Below are 6537 nucleotides of genomic sequence, written 5' to 3' on the forward strand. Positions count from 1 at the left end.
TTCCCCCTTTTTGATGATGGCAAACTTAGGCATTAATAGTATTTGTTTAGAGCAGAAATAACCAGATAAGATACCAGAAACTACACAAGTTCCCCAAACTACACAAGTTCCCCCTGACCGTTAGCTTTTGATTCCCCCTTAAGTCAACTCATGACCATTGACCATTGATTGATTCCCCCTTAATCTCAGATCCCTTAGACATTGATTGATTCCCCCTTAATCTTAGATCCCTTATGACCTTTTCCCCCTTTTGGCATCATTAAAAAAAGACACAAGCAGGTAATTAGCATAAAGAAGTCTAACACAACTAAGTCATGCCATATATATACACACAACATGACAGAAAAGAGAAGCCAGAGGAACACATCACTTTACAGGCAAAAAGAAGAGTTGTTTTAATAATATTAACAATGGACTGAGCAATACAGGAGCAGTAATGGTGAATTCTAGCATGCCATCACAAAAAAAAAACCAAACAAAAAGAAAACAACAGCCACAAAATATTAGAGCAAAAATAGCTGGCCACTGAGAGGATCCTAGGGGACACTAGAAGAAGGAGGCTTGGAAGAAAAGGTAGCAATGGTTTTGAGAACCAAGTCCAGTCTGGTATTTTCAGATAGTTGCTCTTCAGGAAATTTTGCCCGAAGCTTATCGTTTTCCTTTGTTAGTCGGGCAACTTCTGCAGTAACAGAATCAGGTCCTTCAACTGCTTGACTGAGCTGAGTTTCCAGTATATGGCATTTTGAGCTCTCAACCTTCTGATTTCTTTAGAAGCTATATTTTGAGCGTTGATCAACTGAGAGATGGTCAAGATGCTTCCACCAACTCTTTCTATACATTTACATTCTTCTAAAGTGGTTTTAGAAAAGGTTTACTTGCGTGTTCCCACTCTGGGATTCCCCAAGGGAACCTTGTAGAATCTGAACACCTGAGTGAGGAGAAAGCCATATGGTAGCCCATGATTCCCACCTTTAAAGTTTGCCACCTTTTGCATATGATCTATCATGATTGCTGGCAAATTGATTGGGACAAACTCATCAAGCGCTTCCATTAAGACCATATTCGATTTTGTGGCAATGGACCGTCTCTCAGAATGAGGTAAGAGCACCTTATTGACCAGTTCAAAAAGAAGCTGATACTCAGGAAGTACTACCTTCTTATGAACATGTTCCCCCTCCTAAATAGCTTGCTCTTTCATGATAGCTCTCCTAAAGTTGACACCAAAGACACCTTTGACTGAGGACATTCCTTCACATGGAATTCTGAGAACCTTTCCCAATGCTGAAGCGTCGAGTACAATATCTACTCTATTTACTAGCGCACAAATGTGATCCCCCTCAATAGTGAAGAGAGATGCGTAGAAAGTTTGTACCGCATATTCGTACATCAGAGGCATGCTCCCTTCAAACAAGTGCTCCCATTGCTGAAATTCCACTATCTCCAGAATTTGTCTCATACCGGCCATCTCTAAAATTACTGGGTCAAATGTACGACCCCACAAGACGTTTTGAGTTCTTAATCTCTGGTGCCAAAGACCACTATCACTGGGCATGGTCCTCAGAGCACCAGGTTCTCTAACAGTTTCTCATTTTCATATGCTAGATCCTTTAACAGACTTTCCTTTCCAACTTACTAGCCCCACAGTATCATCTTCAGACATGGCTTGCTCAACTGGACTTTTTTTAGACTTGTTGCTGCCTTTCATGGATGCACCATTTTGTTTCTCAATAGTTTCATTGGAAGCTTTATCCACAGACTTTTGAGCTTTCATAGATTATTGCACTAAGGAACCAGGTTCCTTTGGAGCATTTTTGTCAATCCCACTTACTGGAACACTCTTGTCAGTAACAAATTCCCCTTGATTCATCAACCTCTTTTTCCTTGTCTTGACACTCCTCCTACTTTTTTGCAATGTAGACTCAAAACCCTCTTTCTGCTATGGCCTGATAGGGAGTGACTTGGAGGAGGATTCTAAGAGCTTAGGATGATTAGGAGGTGCAAAATTGGGTTTGCCTGGAAGAAGATCAGGTTCTTCAGTAGGTTTTTCTAGGAACGTCTCATGAGCCAAAGACTTGAGGAGTACTAAGGTTCTTACATCGCCTAGGAATGGAGTTTCTTCCCCCTAATACTTAGACGAGAGATATGCTCCTTCATTCATTAAACTCTCAGCAGCGATAACCATGATATTATGCGTTGTTTCCTTTTCTGGTGACTCTGTGAGAGTCACTAAGTCTAAAATGGAGGAGTTTAGATACTGATCAAGATCATTCTCGGTGACCTCTAACACTTGAGAGGTGAAACCCCCTGAGTGTTCTTTGATGAGATCATAGGAGTGACGAGACATAGAGTTCTCAATATATGGGAGAAAAATAGGGTTTGTCAGAAAAGGAAAGACTATAGGAAAAGAGGAGGAGCCAGGTGTGGGTATAGTAGTATTGGAAGGAGTGAAATAGTGAATCTTTGGGGATGATTTTAACGATAATAGGGAAGTAGGAATGGTGTTAATGGTGGGGGAAGGAGGCGATCGTTCAATTGCCATTATAGGAGTATTTGGAAGATAAGTAGAGTGAGAGAGAGAGATAAAGAGAGGATCACAACTATACAGAACAGATGAAGGTTCATGACTTGCTGTGAGGGAGAAAAAAAGTTTTATTGGAAGAAGGACTAATAATGAAAGGAGAGAGAAACGGGTTCTAAATAGTTCTGAAAATGGCGGTAGGTTTGTGGGAAAACATTATCGTGCAAAGAGGATGAACGGATTTGAAATACAAGACATGACATGCAAATTTTGAAAAGTCGGATGATGTGGCAGTTGAGTTGATTTTGTTAAACAATTTTGAGAAGGCATGCAGAATAAGCACCTTACTACTAGCTTGTGGTAAAAGAACCTGATGCCCGAACAATTTTTTGAAAAAGATTTTAGCAGCTCTTCTTTCGCAGTTCATAACTATACCTTTAGCTTCTATGATCGTCATGCGTGTTTACCTGCAACAGTATTGATGTGAGTTAGGCTTGGCCAGAAAACACTTTAGCTAATTTTACCTGAAGGTGTTTTTCATAGCCAACTGATAGGGAATCAGGTTCTCCATTAGATCTTAATACCCCCGCTTCACCTTGTTTCTTCCAAAATGTTCCCTACTCAAAGCTTTGGTGAAGGTATCTGGAATTTGGTCTTCTGTACTACAGGATTTTCCACATATCAACCCTTTCTCCATATTAACCCTCAGAAGATAATGCTACCCCTCAATGTGCTTGGTCGTCTTGTTTTGAACTGGATAGAGAAGATATACCATCAGAAGATACCCTAAGATCTTCCAGTTGCTGCTCAATTCATAGGGTTTGAGCACAGTAGGATGCTCCTGCTACACATTCTTTCTCAGTTGTTTACGAGGCCATTGAGTTTTTCTTCCTTGTGCCCCAAGGGATGAGACATGAACATGGCAAGTGAACCATTCCAGAAATGCTTTTCCTGTCCACAAGAAAACCTGCATAGTTAACATCATCATATCCAACAGGATTAAAACTTTCACCCGAGAGGTAATACAGGACCAGGCCCTGAGTTCCCTTAAGGTATCTCAAACTTCTTTTGGCAATTTTCAAGTAGGATTCCTAAGGACTTGACTTTGGATTCTATTCTGGAGTGGAGATACATAAAGGACTAAGAAAAATGTTTTTTTTAAGTTTTTAATACTTATCTAACTCTAGAATAAAAGGGAGTGATTAAGTTGTCACATAGATGGGAGCTTTTGTGTTTCTAGTTTGGGACTGAGGTTTGATTGGTAGGGGAACTTGGGAGGTTAATTTGATTTCTCTACACTTTTTGTTCTGTTGCTTGTGGAGTGCCATGAGCTGCATCTCCACTCTTTCTTTAGCTTCAGTTGTAGTAAGTGAAGAACCAGGTTCCTTGTGAGAAGTGGAAGATGATATTGCATTGTCTTTCACCTGTCTCCTTCGTCTTTCTCATCATATCTGCCTCCCTATTTGAAACCTCAGATATTTCCCTGGGACCAGAAATGGTTCATTATATTGATCATCACTATTTCTTCCTTGGTTTGAGGAAGGTGTCTTGTTGAATACCCTATGAGAACTTCCTTCCACTTAGTGTGCCCTTTGTTGTAGACTTTGTGGCCTTTGCTTTGTGGAGAGTATCCCAGAAGGATTCCTTCATCACCTTTTGCATTGAATTTCCCAAGCTAGTCCTTCCCGCTGTTGAGAACATGGCATTTTCAGTCAAGAATGTTCTTAGATGAGTTGTTTTTGGTTTTCTTCCATTTGACAGCTCATAGTGGGTTTTGATTCAGGAGGGACCTGATCATTCACCTGTTCACCAAGTAGAAAGCAATATTTACTACTTTTTCCTAGAAATTCTTGTCGTTTCCATTGTCGATGAGCATTGTCCATGCCATGTCTTCCAGAGTTCTGTTCTTTCTTTCAGTAATACCATTTTGCTGTGGAGTCCTTGGTGCTGAGAAATTGTGTGTGATTCCATTTTTGTTACAAGCTCATCAAATTTGGCGTTGTCACATTCTGTCTCGTGGTCAGATCTGATGCATACTACCTTTAATTTTATCTTCACTTGGATCTTCTTGACAAAGGTCCTAAACACTTCAAAAGTCTCATTCTTTGTTCTGAGAACCAGTGTCCAGGTGAATCTTGAATTTGACATACCATGAACCAGGTCCTTCTCAAGCATCTCATATCACCAGCTTGTAAAGATTCAAAGTCAGCAACGTAGATGTTCTTGTTTCTTTTGGCTACTAAGACCACTTTGCCAGTCATCAAATTGGTAACTGTGCACTCTTTTGACAAGAACTCTACTTTGTTCCCTTTATCGCAGATTTGAGAGACACTTAGGAGACTGTACTTCAGGTCATCCACATAGTACATGTTCTCAATTGAGTGATAGAGAGATTTTCCAACTTTTCAGCATTGAGAATGTACCCTTTCCTTTTTCAATGGATACATTCCTTTCCTGTAGGGCTTTCAGTGAGAATAAATCTATGGTGCTTCTAGTCACGTGCTTTGAGCATCCACTGTCCTTGGTTCATTGCAGTCCGCTTCCTCTCACTGTTCCCTGCACATGCAAATTATGGGTTAGATTTAGGAACCTAAACTAGTTTGGGTCCCTTGTTATGATAAAAGAGATGGATAAGTGCTTTTCTAGTCCATGCAGGCAATATTCATTTCTTACGACCGGTACCTGGTCCTTTAATAGTAGTCACTTTGTCAGTAAACACTTTATTTTTCTAAATATATTGAACCCTGGCCTGGCAAGTTTCTTTGAAGTGCCCATTGTTCCCACAATGGGTACACAACCAGTTATCAGGAACAATGACGTACTTGCTGTGAGGTTTGTAAGGAGTTTTCTCCCTTTGGAACCCGATTCCCTGCCTGTTTCCACCGTTATTGAAATACATGGCAGTCATAGCATCTGAGGACCAGGTCCGTTTTAGAGATTTCTCAAGATCAATTTTGACTTTCTCCAATTCAGCTTGAAGTTACCGATTTTTCTCAAGTTCACCACATAGACTAGTTTTCGCATTATTTAATTCATGTTCAAGCTTGATGTGTGTCTCACTAGCTACTTCCTTCCTTTCCCAAGACTCATAGTCATATGTTCTTTATTGAGTCCCTCAATGGTTTCCTCTAGGTTAGTGATTATCACTAAAAAATCATTCATTTCTTGCTCAGTAGCAGCAAATTTTTCTTCTAGAGTGTGTTTCTCATTGCTAAGACCTTCTATTATTCCTTCAAGTCAACAACTACTACCATCAGGTCATCTCTCTCATTTTCTACACTAGTTATTATTCCATTTAGAGCTTCCTTTTCTTCTTCAAGGTTAGCTATGGTCTCATTTAGGTCCACTATATAGACCACCAGATCATCTCTAGATTGCTCAGCTTCTCCTTGTTCTATGGTCAGGGTCTCCTTATTATTGTTAAGGCTATAATAAGCATCAATTAGAGCATTTGCTAATGCCCTTAACTTCTTAGAAGAGTAGGATTTCAGATTTCTCTGAACATCCTTGAAATTTACCTCATCGTCTTCATCTTCATCATCATCATCATCAGACTGAGCCATTAGCGCGAACAATGAATCATACTTCGTTGCTTCAGTTTCCACTGCCATCATGGAACTGTTTTCTGCATCTGGTTCCCTTTCTGATTCACTGAAGGAGTCTTCCCAAGCAGCAAGAGCCTGTTTCACAATATTGTCAGTTGCACTTTTTCGACTGAATTATTTGTCCAGAACTAGGTTCCTTTTTCCTGCTTTGTCAGGGTTTTGTTTGTATTGCACCTGTTTCGCAAGTGGATAGTCTTTGATGAAATGCGCTGGCTTTCCACACCTCTGACAAAGATCATTGCTCCTTGCTTTACTTGAACTGCCCCTCTTTGGTATACTACTATTCCTTCGAATCATCTTTTGAAATCTTTTAGTAAGATAGGCCATATCACTATTTTCTTCACTCGAGTCACTGCTTTTAGCCTTGAGTACCAGGTTATTTTCCTTCTTTGGCTCTCTTCTTTCACTGTCTTT

This window comes from Nicotiana tabacum, chromosome 8 (assembly GCF_000715075.1).
Source record: "Nicotiana tabacum cultivar K326 chromosome 8, ASM71507v2, whole genome shotgun sequence".
Lineage (NCBI taxonomy): Eukaryota > Viridiplantae > Streptophyta > Magnoliopsida > Solanales > Solanaceae > Nicotiana > Nicotiana tabacum.